This window comes from Bos taurus, chromosome X (assembly GCF_002263795.3).
Source record: "Bos taurus isolate L1 Dominette 01449 registration number 42190680 breed Hereford chromosome X, ARS-UCD2.0, whole genome shotgun sequence".
NCBI lineage: Eukaryota > Metazoa > Chordata > Mammalia > Artiodactyla > Bovidae > Bos > Bos taurus.
The window spans coordinates 123,363,750-123,381,417 of NC_037357.1; the positions used below are offsets into that span (position 1 = coordinate 123,363,750).

At 41.0% G+C, this 17,668-nt stretch overlaps 1 protein-coding gene and 1 non-coding gene across 11 annotated transcripts in view; both read left to right on the top strand.

The window, feature by feature from the left end:
* The window catches only part of SH3KBP1 (SH3 domain containing kinase binding protein 1), a 331,585-nt gene that overhangs the window by 93,529 nt on the left and 220,388 nt on the right, over positions 1 to 17,668 (top strand).
* Positions 7,012 to 7,088, top strand: MIR10176 (microRNA mir-10176). Its single transcript, NR_162210.1, has one exon. It is a non-coding gene; the product is annotated as a microRNA mir-10176 (primary transcript).

The window sequence follows — 17,668 nt, forward strand, 5'->3', positions numbered from 1 at the left end:
TGCCAGCAGGGTTTTTTGGAAGTTGAGTTCTCTAATGTCTTGGAAGTAACCCCTGGAAAATTGGAAGCAATGAATTGATTGCATGATGTACTTAGGATAAAGTTAAGGATATGGATACAGTTATTTCTGTTATAAATGTCCACCTTTAGAAGTGGTAAAATTTGTAAAATTGGTTGAGAATTTTTTTTTATTGTTTACAGTTTTTTCCCATTTGTTTTCTGAAACTTGAGTTAATGAATAAGAATAGGCATTTAAAATACACTCATGATTTTATTCCCTGTGATTAGAGAGTTGGTCAAAGTTCTTGGGTCTACTACTTATTATCCTAATGACTGCTTTTCAAAGAGAGAAACTTTTTAAAAAATAGTGGGGTTTGCAATGAGAAAAGGGGTCATGAGTCAAGATGCTTAACTTAATTACATCTTCAGGTTCTGGGAATGAGGATGTAGACATATCCTTTTTTGGGGGGGGTCACCATTCAACCCACTATAGTGGGAGCACCAAGCCAGGATAGGGCCCTTGTAGGAATCATACTGTGGGCCTCAAGAAGGAAGCAGAGGGAAAGAAACTCTTCTTTGGAAATAGTTAAAAGCAGCTCCTATTTGTATTTTGGTATTTAATTATCATTATTACTTTTATTGTGGTAAATTGTATATAACACAAAATTTGTCATTTTAATCATTTTAAATGTACAGTTCTGCGACATTAAGTATGTTAACATTGTCATGCAGCCATTATCATGATCGATCTCCAGATCTTTTTCATCTTCCCCAAACTGAAATTTTGTACCTATGAAACATGAACACCCCACTTACCCTTCCCTCAACTTAGTATTTTTTAAAAATTCTTTCAGTGTTTTAAAAAAGTGCTATGTGATCATTTTTAAAAATCTGCCTGGTCATTTAAAAAAACAGTTAAAGTAATTTAATGGAGGTATATTTTACATATCATATAATTCATTCAAGTATATATTTCAGTGATTTTTTAATAAATGTATATGGTTGTGCAACCATTACCATAAAATGCTTTAGAATATTTTCACCACCCCTACAAGGCCCTTCACGCCCATTTATAGTTTTCTTTCCTTCTCCCGGTCCTACTGTCTGTCTCTATAGGTCAGCCTTTTCTGGATGTTTCATATAGAGTTTTAGTTAAAACTTAAAAACAATTTTTTTCTGATTGTATAATGTGGAGAAATAGAATCCCATCACCTGGGAACTCATTAGCAATGCAGAATCTCAGTTTCCACCCTAAACCTACTCAATCAGAATCTGTATTGTAACAAGACTTCCAGGGAATTCTTAAGCATAGTAGATTTATAGAAGCACTGAAACATTGTATTTACCATGGTGATCCTTTGAATTTCTCAAAAATCATTACATGTCTTCTGAGAATAGTAAAGTCCCACTGTAAGAATATACCGCAGTCTTTTTCACCAGCCACTTTAGGGCAGACCTCAGATTTCCCATCTTTTTTGCCACTGAAAATAAAATTATGGTGGCCATCTATGTATGTAAATCTTTGTGCCTAGTTTCATATCCACTATGCCAGTAATTCCATTTCTTGTAATTGTCCTAAGTCAATAATTAATAGATGTTGTTGTTCAGTCACTAAGTTGTGTCCGACTCTTTGTGACCCCATGGACCACATCATGCCAGGCCTCCATGTTCCTCACTGTCTCCCAGAGTTCACCCAAGTTCATGTCCATTGAGTTGGTGATGCCATCCAACCATCTCATCCTCTGTCGTCCCCTTCTCCTCTTGCCTTCAATCTTTCCTAGCATTAGGGCCTTTTCCAGTGAGTCAGCTGTTCACATCAGGTGGCCAGAGTATTAGAACTTCAGCTTTAGCATCAGTTCTTCCAGTGAGAATTCAGGGTTGATTTCCCTTAGAATTGACTGGTTTGATCTCCTTGTTGTCCAAGTATACTGATAAAATTTAGGAAGTGTGTATAAATGGTGATCAGTGTCGTTGATCATTTAGCACACCATTTTCCTGGAAACGAGACCTCAAGCCAAGCAGATAATGGGAAATCGAGACCCCAGTATCTGATGTTAGAACATCTTTCTAACTCTCGCCTCCATCTTCTTGAACTTCAGTTTCACTGTTGAATAAAATGAATCAACAAAAACGGCACCAAAAGGTGAAGTACAGATTATTACTAAGCAGTGGTAAAATAGAAAGCGACAAAAACACAGACCTGTGTGTACTTTCTCATCTGTTAGAATCCTATACTCCATTACCCTCCAGCCTCCCTTGATCAGTTATTCCCTTGCAAGCAGTCCAACATGTGCCTCCTGGAAGCCCCTGCTGCCTAAATAGTCTATAACTCACTCCTCCTCCTAGATGGGAGGTGGCTAGGGGGTAGAGCACATCATGGAAGTGCTCATTCCTGAAAGTTCAGAGCCATCTCGCCACTTCGGAGGGTCTTGGGCCTCCTGGAACCTTGCAGTGGGGCAACCTTTTTTGTTCCTCTGGACAGAGGTTCTCATGCCAGGGTGTGTGTCAGCACCTCTTGGAGGGCTTGGTGGCACATAGGCTCCTGGGCTGCATCTCCATGGTTTCTGATTCAGAAGGTCTGGGGCGATGCTGGAGAATCTGCATTTCTGACAGGTTCCTGGGAGATCCACTGCTCGGGGCCTCCTCTCTTCCCCTGCGATCACATCCAAGTAGGTGAAGCAGGGCGCTGGACGACCTGTGTGTTTAAGGTTCCTGTCACTGGGGATCGTGTCCAGGCATGCAGATGCAGTGCCTTGCTGTGGGGGTGCTTGCTTGCTCAGTTGGTGAAATTTGGCGAATGAGTGAGGCTTTACATAGGCCCTTCTGAGTACAAGGAACAGCAGCTCATTCAGGTTACTTCACATAGCTAGACTGGGATTACTGAGTCATTTAGGGAAATAAGGGACTGAGGAAATATGAACAGGAGCCCCAAGTCTTTAGGGCCTCATGGGAACTCGATCTGAAAAGCCAGGAGCTGCGGGCCCTAGTATTTCCCTTAGCGCAGGGCTGAGCTGAACATGACAACCTTTCAGCCCCCAGCTCTTTCTTTTTCTTGACTTCCTCTCCTCCCCATAGGATTTTCCCCTCAGTGGGGCAGGGCAGCTTCTCCTGGCAGGGCCCAAGTGATAGCAGGCTCTTTCCCCACACAGCCCCAGCCTGCTGGTGGTGGCAGCCATGGTCCTTAGCTAAATGGGGAGTGGGTGATGGAGCCTTGAGTTGCATTGTCCTCTGAAGACCTCGAGGGGTTAGCTTTTCCATTTACCCTGAAAGGCTTGAGGACAGTGAATGGGTAAGGGGAGATGGAGGGCACCTTTAGTCACCTTTATCTGGACTTTACCAGTTGTCTCTGAGTGGGCCTTTGTGGTCTTGGTGGTGGCCGTGTGCTGTTACAGTACAGATCCAGATGGCAGGTAGTTGGCAGGTTGGTATAAACCAGAGATACATTAAAAGAGTCAGGATGGCAGTGGCTCCTGTGAAAGCTAAGGGAGGAATTGACTCAAAGAGCCCACTGTCAAGCTAGATTTACACTTAATTCTATTGTCTGTCAGCCCAGGGCCCCTCACTTCCTAGTGGCCACCTCAGCTCGTCACCTACCCTTCTTCCTGGGAGCGTGTGCTCTATAGAGCTGCATCTGTGAGGCAGTGCTTTCCCTCCTCCTCCAGCATCTTCTTACTAGACCACCTGAGCAAGGATCTACACACCCAGGTCAGAAAACATTTCTGTATCAGACTCCCTCCAGCAGTACAGGTGATTCCAGCTGCCCTGTGGAAGAGTGGCCATTTATGTGTGTGGTATTTTGAGAATTCAGACTTTAGATCATTTCTTTTTTTAAAAAACAGATTTGATATGAACCATTTTTAAAGTCTTTATTGAATTTGTTACATTATCATTTATGTTTTTTTTTTTTTTGGCCCCGAGGCATGTGGGATCTCAGCTCTGGACCAGGGATCGAACCTGTATGCCCTGCATTGAAAGGCAAAGTCTTAACCACTGGACTTCCAGCGAAGTACCATGACTTTAAATCATTTTGAAGAGGATATCTTCTGAGGTCTTTATTTTCTCTAAACTGATGGAAGCAGCTAAATCAGTTCTTCTTGGGGAGATGAATTCTTGGCCCTTTCTGTCATCCTTTGGGCTAATCATGTTCCTACTAAATATCGACTGAGCTCCCTGTAGGAGAGGGAAACCATCTTATTGTTGCCAGTGTGCAAGGGCTAAATTGGGCTGCAGTGCTTGAGAGTGAAATTATTAAATATCAATGGGGGATAATAAACGTGAAGTAGCTTGCAAATCTTTCGATATTATAGCTATTTCAGTGAAAACACAGCTGCTAAAATACTTTTCTAGGTATAATTGAGAAGGTAATTTTCTCTAAGGCCATTTAAGCCAGGTCTCCAGTGCCTTTGGACCATTAAGAAGTACAGATAGGGGTGAGTGGGTCTCTGAGAAGGGTGGCTCAATGTGAAGCTGCTGCTGCTGCTAAGTCGCTTCAGTCATGTCCGACTCTGTGCGACCCCATAGATGGCAGCCCACAAGGCTTCCCCGTCCCTGGGATTCTCCAGGCAAGAACACTGGAGTGGGTTGCCATTTCCTTCTCCAATGCATGAAAGTAAAAAGTGAAAGTGAAGTCGCTCAGCCGTGTCCGACTCTTCTTGACCCCATGGATTGCAGCCTACCAGGTTCCTCCGTCCATGGGATTTTCCAGGCAAGAGTACTGGAGTGGGGTGCCATTGCCTTCTCCGCAATGTGAAGCAGAGATACCTAAAACACAGAATGGTGCCATCGAGGCCCAGGTTTTCCTTACAGACCAAGGACTAGTTTGCTGTGTGGTTTATTAATGGACTAGAATTAACACTTGACTAATATAGCTAATTCTTCCTTTTGGAGTTAATTACACTGAATTTCCCCCAGTAATGAATGATTTTGAGTAAGCAGGCATGTCAATTTAAGATATAGTGTGAATATTTCATTAAAAACATTGAATGAGGCATGATGTTTAAATCAGTAGTTGAAAATGTGAGGCAAAACTTTCCCCAAAAGGCTTATAAGCTGAATAAGAGCAGTTAGGAAATCAAGCCCACCCAGTATTTCAATTGTTTAGAAGCCAAGTGAATATGAAAGAAAAGAAACCCTCCTCTGGTTCCATGACATTGTCCCTTTCCTGACATATGGTGGAGCTTTTGCCAGTGGTGTGGTGCTTTACCTCAACCAGGCTGACAGGAATGGAGGGAGCCTGGCTGGGCACAGACTTCAGCTTATTTGGGGGGTTAGTTGTGAAGACCTGTGAAGAGATTTGCTTCCATTCAGGGTGGACCACTTTTGCCCTGATAAAATCCCCTGATGGCAGGCCTCAGATGGAATTTCCACAGACTGCGGTCTGGGGACTGGTGACAAATTCTTTATGAGAATTCTGTGTGACTCTGAAAGCCTTTCGGGGAGGGGAGTGGGGGAAGTGCTGTTCAGCTGTTGGCTTTACTCACCACCCCCACCCTCAGAAGCCCGGATGGAGCAACGCTCAGGCAGCCTCTTGGCAAGTCTGATGTATTTTGAGGTCTAGCTTTGCAAAGTAGGATGGCCCCTGCAATTATTACTTTTTTCTAGTCAGGACTTTTCTGGATTTCTCTAGAATTGAGAATACAGTTTCTAAAATGTAAAGGTGAAAATGCATTCTTTTGGGTTTTAACACATGCTCTCAGTTTATTGGGGAAAACAGTGTGAACTAGAACTTCCTCAGGTTTAAAAGTTAACTGAAGATTACCAAAAGGATATACACTGAAATTTCTTTTCACTTGGCTCAAATGATTGCTGACAAAAGTTAAGATGTAAGACCAAATCACACACTACGGGGTACGACATCAAGTACTTTTATTTATAGTAGAAAATAGGGAAAAGATACCATCAGGGTCAAACCCTTTTAAAAGACAATAAAAAAAGACCCTACAGTTAGGACTATGGAGAGATTTTTTTTTTTTTTTTTTTTTGAGCTGTGAGGACCGTTTGGAAATCAGGACAGTGACTGATTTCTGAGGATTCTGCTCCTTCAGATTGTGTATCCTTTGTGAATGCTACTGAATAGCTGCTAACTCTTTCCTACAGAAGGTAGCACTGGGTGACAGAGTGTTCTCAGGAGATGAGCCGTTCCCCAAAGCCACATGCCTTTCTCAGAGCAGTGCCGTTAGCTGAGACCTAGGGAGGAAACACGGAGCCAGACCCTCTCTGGCTGTTCATTTAGTTGTTCTGAAAATGATGGTTCGCATAGAGGTGTCCGCGCTCGCAAGACAGCAGTTTGCTTGGTGAAATTTGCATTTGAGTTCAGAGAGAGAAGCTGAGATCTGTGACAGCAGCAGTGACTGTGGGTGACTCAGATATGCACATGAACCTGTGGCCTTACAGTTAGAGAAAAGAAACACACATTTTCTGCTCAATTTGAATAATTGGAAATGAGGTAGAATTCCAAGGAGCAAGCTGTGATCTAGGACAAAGGAGCCCCTGGAATGAGTGACCACTTGGTGAGCTAGAGGCAGAGAGTGGAAGGAAACACAGCTCAGTATAAGGTTACCTTCACGATGGTTCACCTCTGGGGCCTGATGATCTCTTTTTCTGGGTGTCTCTGCTCTCTCTGTGTGTGTGTCTGTATTTCTCTCTGTATGTGTCTGTATGTCTATGCCTGTTTGTGTCTGTGTGTCCATCTGTACGTGTCTGTGTCCATCTCTGTGTATATCTATCTGTGTGTGTGTCTGTAGGTCTGCGTCTGTCTGTACATCTATGCCTCTATGTGTCTGTGTCTGTCTGTCTATATGTGATCTCTCTCTCTCCCCTGAAATAAATAGGCTGCTCCAGGAACTCTTGTCAGGCAGGGTCAGCTGGGCTGAGTTGAAGCCACATCTGGTTTCTGACCAGTGCAAAAAATGCGACAAGCAGACAAAAATAGGTGACAAAAATAGGTGCGCTTCAAAGCCCCACACAGTGACCAGGTTTCCTTATGGTCATGATATCTGTCATCAGGGTGGGGGAAGGTGAGGAGGAGGAGAGAGCTGCAAGTTTTGGAATTGTGTGTAACTTGGGGCTCGTATCCCCCACCCCACCCTTTCCCTGACAGACTACCCCCTCACTTCTCTTTTTGCATTACTTTCATCCTCGCCCGTCTCCATGGGATATTCCCAGAATTCATAGTGCTTTCTTTGACTTTCTGTTGTGCAGAAACCTTTCCTCCTGGGAGTCATTATTATAGCTCCCGTTAATTTTCGTGTTCAGTGTTCGGTATTGCAAAGGAGAGGAAATGAGAGAGGGTGGGTGGTGACTCAGGAAGCTGGGGAAATATCCCTTATTATGTCTAGAATTTTCCCCTTGAATATTTAAAAACTGGCCCCAAGCTGTTCTGGCCTGAATTTTCTGATTGCTATCTTTCCATTGACCTCTCTCCTTCAATTTTTTCCCTCTTACTTCTGCCTTGATGGTCTCAAAGCTTCCCAAAGCTGTTACAGGTTACTGGAAACCCCCTTTATTGAAAGATGCTCTTCAGCTATTTGAATTCACCTCTATCAATGGATTTCTCCTAACACCACTCCTAGAGGCAGAAGGGGCTCTCTTATTGTCGATAATAACTTTGAGTTTAAAAAAGGCCACTGTCATTAACAATAATTTGAATAAATATCCTGAGCTCTTTTCCCTCTTTTTCTCTTCCAGTTTAATCAATGTTTTGAGTCTCTTTAATTTTCTTACCACCAGCACAGGTATTTTCTTTCTTAATGTACATATTTAAAATGTATAAAATGAAGAAAAGGACATAAGGTGAAAATAATTTTCATCCCACCTTCTAGAGATAACCATGGTTGAGAGTTCACATTCTGACTTTCCAGTCATTTGTCTTTTTTTTTTTTTTTTCGGTCGTTTGTCTTAAACATGGATAAGTGTAATTTTTCTACAAAAATGGGATCGTAGTGTAGGTGGTGTTTGCAGCCAATTTTTAAAAAAGTTTTAATTGTGGTAAAATATATACAGTGAAAGTGTAATCAATTTTAAAAATATTCAAAACTATTAATGTTTTTATTTTTAGAATAAAACAACTAAGATAAAACCAATGCTTAGCAGAGGAGAAAAATTAAAAATAGTGCACTAAAAAAATACATTCTTAAAAGAAATAACCTCATTTCACCTGGGTACCAAGTCTTCATTCTAACCAATTTTTAAGTTTAACATAGTATCACTTAGTTTTCTACAACATCAGTAATGTTTTGCAAGCTTTTTGAAGTTGCAGAACCCTCTCCTCAAAAGCAAGACAGATAGAAGCAGAGCCCTACCATTGAGACAGGCGTGGGGAGCCCAGGGCGATCTTCTCAAGGCCCAGGTCCACCTTCCCTGTAGCTTTGGGGGCTTCTAGGCATCCTGGCTACTCTCAGTCATTGACTTTGAAAACACAAAGCCCTACCTCACTGTGTCCCAATTGTTAATAGCTTGCATGCATGCATGCTCAATTGTGTCTCACTCTTTACAGCCCCATGGACTGTAGCCCGCCAGGCTCCTTTGTCCGTAGGATTTCCCAGGCAAGAATACTAGAATGGGTTGCCATTTCTTACTCCAGGGGATTTTCCCAACCTAGGGATTGAACCCTCATCCCCTGCATCTCCTGCATTGGCAGGCCGATTCTTTACTACTGAGCCACCTGCGAAACCATTGTTAGTATCTTAGATTGCTCTCTTTTCTCATAAAGAGCAAATTGTGCTCCTTTACATACACCTTTGAGTACATCTATGATTACTTCTTTTGGATAAGTGCCTATAAGTCAAGTTACTAGGTTTAGAGTTTATGAGATTTTTTTTTGAAAGACATATGATCCTTGTTGCCAACTGATCTTCCCAAAAGTGTGCCAACTTGGACTGCCACCAGCAGCACTGGAGAAGGCTCCATTCCCCATTCTCTGGTTACAATCTCCCTTACAAATTCAGTGTTTCCTGCAGTGTATCTCATTGTTTGCTATTTGCATCTCTGGTTACTACTATGTTTATATTTTCATATATCTGTTGACTATGTGTAGTAGTATTCATAAATTTTGCCCATTTTAACATTTAGATGTTTGTCCATGAATCCCAAGGTTAAGTGGGTGAGGAGGATTGTGGTTTGAAATTCTCAGTCAGATTTCAACATAAGAACTTGGAAAGGATAGCATTCTGGTTTTCAATCTTTGATTTTATGATACTGTGTGTCTTATCTGCCATTTAGAAATGCTCTATAATATTGATTAGAGAGAAGATTAAAGCCAGTAATTGCCTTGTTGGGGGATTTTCCTAGGGGTTTTGCTTATCTTTATTACTCTATTCTCAAATTGTAATGTGAGAGTTCAGTCTTTTGACTTATTACAAGCACACACTGTATTGAACATCTTCTGCTTGAGAAAGACATGAAGTGTCCCTTGTTCGTTTTGACATTTATGTCATAAGTAACGTCAGCCTTACAAATAGCACTGTAGCTTTGGGGATTTGTGTTTAGAAAGTGGTTAAAACTTTTGTTTCCTTCTGTTTGTTTGCCCAGTGATGCTAAATCAATAATAATATTGATTAGAAAAGGAGCAAAAGCATGCAGTGGCTATTTGTAATGCAAATAAATTATAATACAGCTTTAAAATTATGTTCAGTACAGTCTTATAAGCAGTGGAGAGCCTCTTTCTGTTTAACAAGAGGTTTATCTACTTTGAAGATAGGAAACTTTACATGGATGTTACTAACTAAACAACTATGTACTAAACTTGGGCCGACAGGAAAACAAGATGTAAAATGCTGAGTTCTCTCCATCATTTCAACCCAAATGCCTTCAACAGTCACATCCAGGCTTTTGTGGGTGTCAGAAATGTCTGAAAAAATTAATGTTGTACTCATGTGTTGACTCATAAATCAGACCATGGGATTACTCATCAAAAAACGCAGAATTGGGTATCAGTCTTGGAACATGTCGGCTTCATTTTAATTTCCCTATTGTGGACATCTATTTCATTTTGAAAATTTAGCATATTCTATTTCTTCCAAACATAGACACCACAAATAAGTATTTTGTATCTGTTTCTTTCCTTCAAGGAAAAGAGTTCTTTGCCCAGATTACCTAAGCTCTAAGACAAATACCAGTCAAAATTGTTCCATGTGTCCAGGACAGAATGCCCATGATACATGCTGTTTGGTTGTGGGGCTGAGTCAGTTACATTGGGTGGATTTTAGCCTCACTCTGAGTGATTATTGGGCTTGTGGATAACATGTATTTAATCTCTCATTTATAAGGTGGAATATAAGTTATAAAATGATGTTAATTTTGGTTGAACCCTGTATATTACTGTGCACTTTCCCCACCCCCCTCCAACATAGCATAAAGCCTTAAAACAAAGTCACCAGCATGCTCTTTCTGCGTTTAACCTTTTGGAGGTGCCTTTTATTGTTGAGCTGGGATGATTATAGCTGATTGGCCCAAATGATCAGAGAGCAACAAGATGGCTCAGGAGGATAATAAATCCCGCAGTTCTATGCATCTGTGTTTGTGGCTGTGTAAAAATCTCAAATTGCAACTGGCATGTGTGTTTTGTGTGTTCATGTGTTTCGTGTTGGATTGCAGTCGACTGGAAAATTGATACTAGTGCGATGCGTTATCAACATGTCTCCTACGTGTGACCTAAAACCACGCCACTCGTTTGTTGGACTCCCCAGTGTGCCCTGGGTTCAGAGCAAATTAACCTCCGTGTAAGAAGTGCTGAAGCTGAGCTCCTGTCAGTGGTGGGGGCAGGGAGAAGGTTGATCACGAGAGGACAAGGGCAGTTGAGAAATTGTTCGACATCTCAGCCAGTTAGTTATTGTAGCTCCCCAGCACATATGAAAAGAGAAATGAGAATAACTGCAATAGTGATTATTTTCCTTCATTGCTGCGTCCGCCTGCTATTTACTGTGAACATTCCAGGGAGCAGAGCTGCTAAGCAGAGGCTGGCTTTAAAAACCCAGAGTCTCAGGCATGCTGTGCCTGTTTTTCCAGCATTGAGGGATGAGGGTGGGGCAGGGCTGTCACCAAAGTTTTAGATCTATTTTTAAGCTTAAAGGACAAATTTTATAAATATGAGCTGCTGCTTATCCTTAAAAAAATAAAAAACAACCCTTTCTACTCTAAAAATAGTTGGTTGGGAAAAAGTTTGTGAATTGTTTATTGAAGAAAGATTCAGAAATTCAGCTGAGTGTGTTTTCTAATAAATACATTAAAAAGTATACAGGCACACATTGTTGTTTAGTTGCTAAGTCATGTCTGACTCTTTTGTGACCCCATGAACTGTAGCCCACCAGGCTCCTCTGTCCATGGGATTTCCCAGGCAAGGATACTGGAGTGGGTTGCCATTTCCTTTTCCAGGGCATCTTCTCAACCCAGGGATCAAACCTGCATCTTTTGCTTTGGCTGGCGGATTTTTTACCACTGAGCCACCAGGGAAACCTATACATATACACACACACACATATATTTATAAATATATATGCATACATATATTACATATATACACACACATATATATTTATAAATATATATGCATACATAAATATATGTAACACTGTGTAGCTACTGTCTGAAAGCAGATGTGGCTTCTTGGGAAAGAAATGAGATTTCTGCGTTATTAATGCCAATGTAAGAATGTAGAAGAAAGTTCAGAATTTTTTCTCCTGGCATTCCTTTTCAGACCCTCCAAATCCTTCTCATTTCTTATCACCAAATTGGTACGTTATCTCTTTAGAGAAGGCGTTTCATTCTCCCCACACAGAATAAATGGCTCCAACTTCTTTGCTTACCAGTACCCGTGACTCTACTGTAACACTTCGTATGGTTTTGTAATAATCTCTAACGTTTACCAGAACTGTTCTAAGTTCAGTTTATTTTTTTTTTTTAGTTGTCATAACAACTCTTGAGTTAGAAACTGCCTATATTCTCATGTAAATGATGAGGTAGGCTGAATAATTGTTCCCCAAAGACCTTTCTGCTCCATCCCCAGAACCTGTGAATACATTACATTATGTGGCAAAAGGAACTTTGCAGCTATGATTAAATCAAGTCTCTTAAGATAGGGAGAGTATAAGCACCATGGTTTTTATAGAGGGAAGCATAAAGGCAAAAAATATGTTGGGCTACATAAAAATTAAAAATGTCTGTGTATCAAAGGATACAATCAACAGAATGAAAATAAAGTGGAACGGGAAAAAATATTGCAAATCTGGTAAGGGATTAATATCCGGAATAATAAAGAACTCTTATAACTCGACAGCACCCCTCCCCAGTAACCTGATTATAAATGGCCAAAGGAACTGAATGGACATTTTCCAAAGATTTACATTTGGTCAGTAAGCATATGAAAAGATGTTTGATGTCACTAATCATTAGGGAGAGGCATATCAAAACCACAGTGAGGTCACCTCACACCCATTAGAATGACTGCTATACAAAAAGTAACAAGAGCCAGTGACAATGTGGAAAAATTGGAACCCTTGTGATCTGTCGGTGGGGATGTAAAATGGTGCAGTCATTACGGAAAACAGTATAGCAGTTCCTCAAAAAATTAAAAATAGGATTACCTTATGAGCCAGCAGTTCTACTTCTGGGTGTTTGTCCAAAATTATCAAAAGCCATGTCTCAAAGACATATTGTTTATCCATGTTCATAGTAACATTATTCACAATAGCTGAAAGGTGAAAGCTACTCAAATGTCCATTAATGGATAAATGAATAGCCAAAATGTGATATATTCATATAGTAGAACACTGTTCAGAAGGAGACACATGCTACCGCATGGAGGAACCCTGAGGACATTATGCTTAATGAAGTAAACCAGTCACAGAAAGACAAATATTGTATGATTTCATTTGTATGAGATGTCTAAGGTAGTCAGACTCCTTTAAACAGAAAGTAGAATGGTGATTACCAGAGACTAGGGGCAGAGAAGAGTGCAGAGTTGTTATTTAATGTGTATAGAGTTTCACTTTTGCAAGATGAAAAGTTCTGGAGACTGGTTGCACACCATCTGAATGTACTTAACACTACTGAACTAAACACTTAGAAATGGTTAAAGGTGGTAAATTTTGTTATGTGTAGTTGACCACAATTAAAATTTATAAAAGAGAAGGAGGTAGGAGGATCGGGGTCAGTGATGATGGAAACAGAGATCAGAAAGAGAGCTTTGATGATGCTACCCTGTTGGCCCTGAAGACAGAGGAAGGGGCTATAAGCCAAGGAATGCAGGCAACCCTAGAAGCTGAAAAAGACACAGGAATCTTCTCTTTAGAACTTGCAGAAGGAACTCCTTCCAGCACTTTGATTTTAGCTCAGTGGAACAGTTCCTAGACTTTTGACCTCCAGAACTTGAAGAGAATAAATCCAAATTGTTGGTAAGAAACTAGTATGAGGACTGTTTGGTTCAGGGAGGTTAGTACCTTGTTTGAGGTCACCTGGTGATTAAGAGCTGGTGTGCATGCCCATGCCACTTGGGGTTCCAGCCTTGCTAGATGCTGAGGCCTTGGAGATCAGGCACCATCTTGAACCCCACTACATGATGAAGTGCCTAGCACATAGCTGGAACTTAATAACTTTGGCAAAGGGATTGACAGTGGTGTTCCATTCCCTTCCTTCTCTTCTCCTTTGCTAATTAAAGAAATGTAGATTAAATATAATTTTCTGTAAATAGATGGGCAGAAATTACCAAGTTTAACCAGCACTCTTTCATGCTATTAAGTGAAAGTTGCTCAGTTGTGACCAAGTCTTTGTGACCCCCATGGGCTATACAGTCTGTGGAATTCTCCAGGCCAGAATACTGGAGTGGGCAGCCTTTTCCTTCTCCAGGGGATCTACCCAACCCAGGGATCGAACCCAGGTCTCCTGCATTGCAGGAGGCTTCTTTACCAGCTGAGCCACAAGGGAAGCCCAAGAATACTGGAGTGGGTAGCTTATCCCTTCTGCAGCGGATCTTCCCGACCCAGGAATTGAACCAGGGTCTTCTGTATTGCAGGCAGATTCATGCTGTTGGTGGTGTGTAATTGAGACAGACTGTTTGGAGGCCAATTTTGCATTATCTGTTAAAAGTAAGGATGCACCAAGTGTTTGACCCAGAGATTTCACTTTCAGGAATTTGTCCCCAATTACACTTGTGCGTGTGTGAAAAGTTACAGGTACAATGATGCTCAGCATAGTGTTGTTTGTCATTGCTGAAGACTTGAGACAACTGCATGGATTTAGGTGGGTTATATCCAGGAGGGAAAAGGACTGTCTTCATCCACCAGGTTCAAATAAGTTATCCATTTAACCAGCCAAGAATACAGAAACTTAGCAGAAGGTGGGGGTGGGGTGGACTCGGGGCAGGAGCAGATAAGGTGTATATTGACATGTATTTTATGCTCCAGTCCCAGTGTTGTATGTGGCAGTGGAGTTTCTGTCAGACCTCAGAAACAGCTGAAGTTTGCTTGTCACAAGTCTTTTTCTCCATCAGTGTGCCAGAGAGCCAGTGGTGACAGTGGGTGTACTTCTGTTTATGCTCTAGTGACAAATGTGTGGCTCCCCATGCGTCCTGCTGAGGAGTGGAAGGCAGAGGCAGTGTCCACAAGTCCCCAAGGTGGTGTCTGCACTCGATTTTCCACCCTCCCATTTCCCCAGGATCCCCACACTCCCAGCTCTGATTTAGCATCCTTTAATCTGGGTATTTCTGCTTGTTCAGATTTCCACCGTCTGAAATCTCCTGTCCCTCACAGCCAGATCATCTGCTCTGATGCTAGTATACTCCAGAGGTGGATTCTGTGCTGCTTTGACAAAAAACCCACCACATATTGTATGAGTCTATTTGTGTTAAAAACAAATAGGGATGTACCACACGCTCAGACACACACACACACACACACATACACAACTTCACATTAATGATTCCTAGGGAGGACGAATGAGATTTTGGCAGGGGGGAAATGGGTATAACTTACTTTTTGCTTTATATCCTCTTTTACTATTTGGTTTTCTTTGGGTGGACAAGCATGTGTGCCTCTAAAATTGTTACATTTTTAATCAAAGTTACATGGTATATATAATGTATATGAATAATATGTGTGTGTGTATGCTTTAAAACTCCCATTTGAGTAAACAGCAGCTCCGAGTCTCTTCTCATGTTCTTGCTTTACTTTTAGGATACAAACACTTTTCAGTTCAAGCTGTTGTTTCTAGTATTTGCTGCTCTACTTCTAAATAACAGGCATGTGCTTCTATCTCCTCCTTTGTGACTTCTAGGACATTATCTGTCACCTATGATGATAGTTGCGGAATTTAGTTCATTTACCACCCCCCATCTGCCATCCTCCCTATATGTGGTCATATCTTAGGTTTTGGTTTAATCTCTATGTAATGTTTTTTATTACTATAGAAATGTTGACATTTATTACAGCAAGAGTATACTGTAATTAATTTCCTTATATAACTTTTCATTTTCCCTAGAGATAATAATTTTCTTTTTTGTCTGTTGAGTTGTCCTAGGACATTCAAATCTTCTCAGACCTTTAATGAAACAGTCCTGTGAGACGCCTCTCAGTCTCTCTCTTCCTCCATCTCACTCCATCCCTCTATCCCCCTGCTCCCCTCTCCCACCTGAAATAGTACCAGCAGCTTCCAGCTGAACTGGTCTCTGGAAGCTGCTGCCCCACAGTCAGCCAGGAAGTCCCATTACCTCTCCCTCATTACTGCCTACCCTGGGTCCTGGATTCTTCTCTCCTTCGTTTAGTTGTTTAATTTTGTAGAACACACTTTCTAGTAGCTTTCTGAGTGAGTGCATGGAAGTACATGTTTGATACTTCTGCCAGATCTGCCACACTTTAGAGTTGTTGCCTTTGGAAATTTTTCCCTTTTCGTACTCCTCACCCCTCCATGCCTGGCCCTGTGTTGGTGGGTGAGGTTCCTGCTCCTGGTGATAATCAGAACCTGACAATGTTGGGACCCAGAGGTGGTGCCTTTATCCACAAGATCTCACTTCATCTTCAAAATATTTTAATCTTTTGTTTGACAGCTAACAAAAGTGAGACAGCAAAGGTTACCCCCTCAGCAGTGTCAGAGCCAGAAGTTGACCTGAAGTGTCAGCTGCTGGAACCAGTGGCACTGCGTTTCCAAGCCCAGCTGCTTCTTACTGGAAAGAGAAATATCAGTCGTGGGGCCTGAGTGCCAAATGCGTGGTCACGGCTGTAGGCTGAGTCTGTGAGTGCCTGCCTAGGTCTGGTTGTTGATGACTTCAGCTCTACTTAGCCATCCTTTGCTAGAAGTATCTTACAGTCTTATTGATGCATGCACGTGTGTGTATCTATGTATGTGTGTGTGAGAGAAATTGTTTTATAGTTATGCTTCTAGCTGCCTGTGAATTAAAATGCTCCACCTATCATCCCAATAGGTTTGGTATGATTATTTTTATTGCTACAGTATCTGTTTCCAAGCAATGTAAGAATTTCACCCGCCTCTTCCCACTCCTTTTGTAATATGAAATGCCTCATTACTTAACAGTTTTCTGCTGATTGTACAGTTTAGCATTTGATCTTTTTGTTAACCACAGTCAGGTGACCACACACAGGGTAATTAGATTAACCTGCCCCTCCTCTTTACCGAAACAGTATAAAATCTGGTATTCTGTTGGCACATGCTTTCCTTAGATTAATGATCTTGGAGTTGCTGCATGGAAATTTGCATAGCTCCCTACAGCTCTGAGAAATGAGAATGCCCAGCTGTCTAAAAGCTTTAATCAGGAAATGAGCATGAAATGGCATTGTTTTGTCACAGGCTTGGAGTGATTTATTCTTGACAATCAAGTGATCCTAGATGGACATGTGTATAAACAGTCTTTCAACAACCAGTAAACAGGTGCTTTTTTGTTGGTGAAAATTCAAGGATTTCTTTACTTGGGAGTGGCTTTCAAATTGTTGGCTTTCACACTAGTCACTTCTGGAAGTTTATTCTATGATCATTTTCCTTGTCTCTCCCCTTTTAAATAGCAGTTTATGAAAGCTGGCCTTTCAGAATTAGAGAAGGGGGAACATTAGGAATGTACATCATTTGTGGGTGTAGCGTGGTGTAACTGTCAGGCTTGCCTACAGAGCTACCCAGCCATCAGCCCTCACTCAGCAACCCCCTCTGGCTTTTAAAAATTGAATAAATTTGATGTGTGACATTGTGTAAGTTTAAGGTGTACAATGTGTTACTTTGACACATTTATCTGTTGTAATATGGTCACCAGTATAGTGATATTTATCATATTACATCATTATAATACGGTATTATTATATGTATTCGTTATACTGTGAATTAGATCTCTATGTCTTATTTACTCCTCATTACAAATTTGTGCCCTTCAACACTGTCATTCTTATCACCATCCCTTATACCCAGGCAACCACCATTTTACTCTTTTTATTACGGGTTTAGCTTTTTATTTTTAAATTTATTTTTTATTAAAGTATAGTCAATTTATAGTGTGTTAATTTCTACTGTATAGCAGAGTGACTCAGTTATACACATATATACATACTTTTTTTCCATTTTTGGAATTCTTATTTAGTTTTAATTTTAACTAAAATTTTTATTAGAGAATAGTTGATTTAAAATGTGTTAGTTTCTGCTGTACAGCAAAGTGAATCAGTTATACATATGCATATATCCAC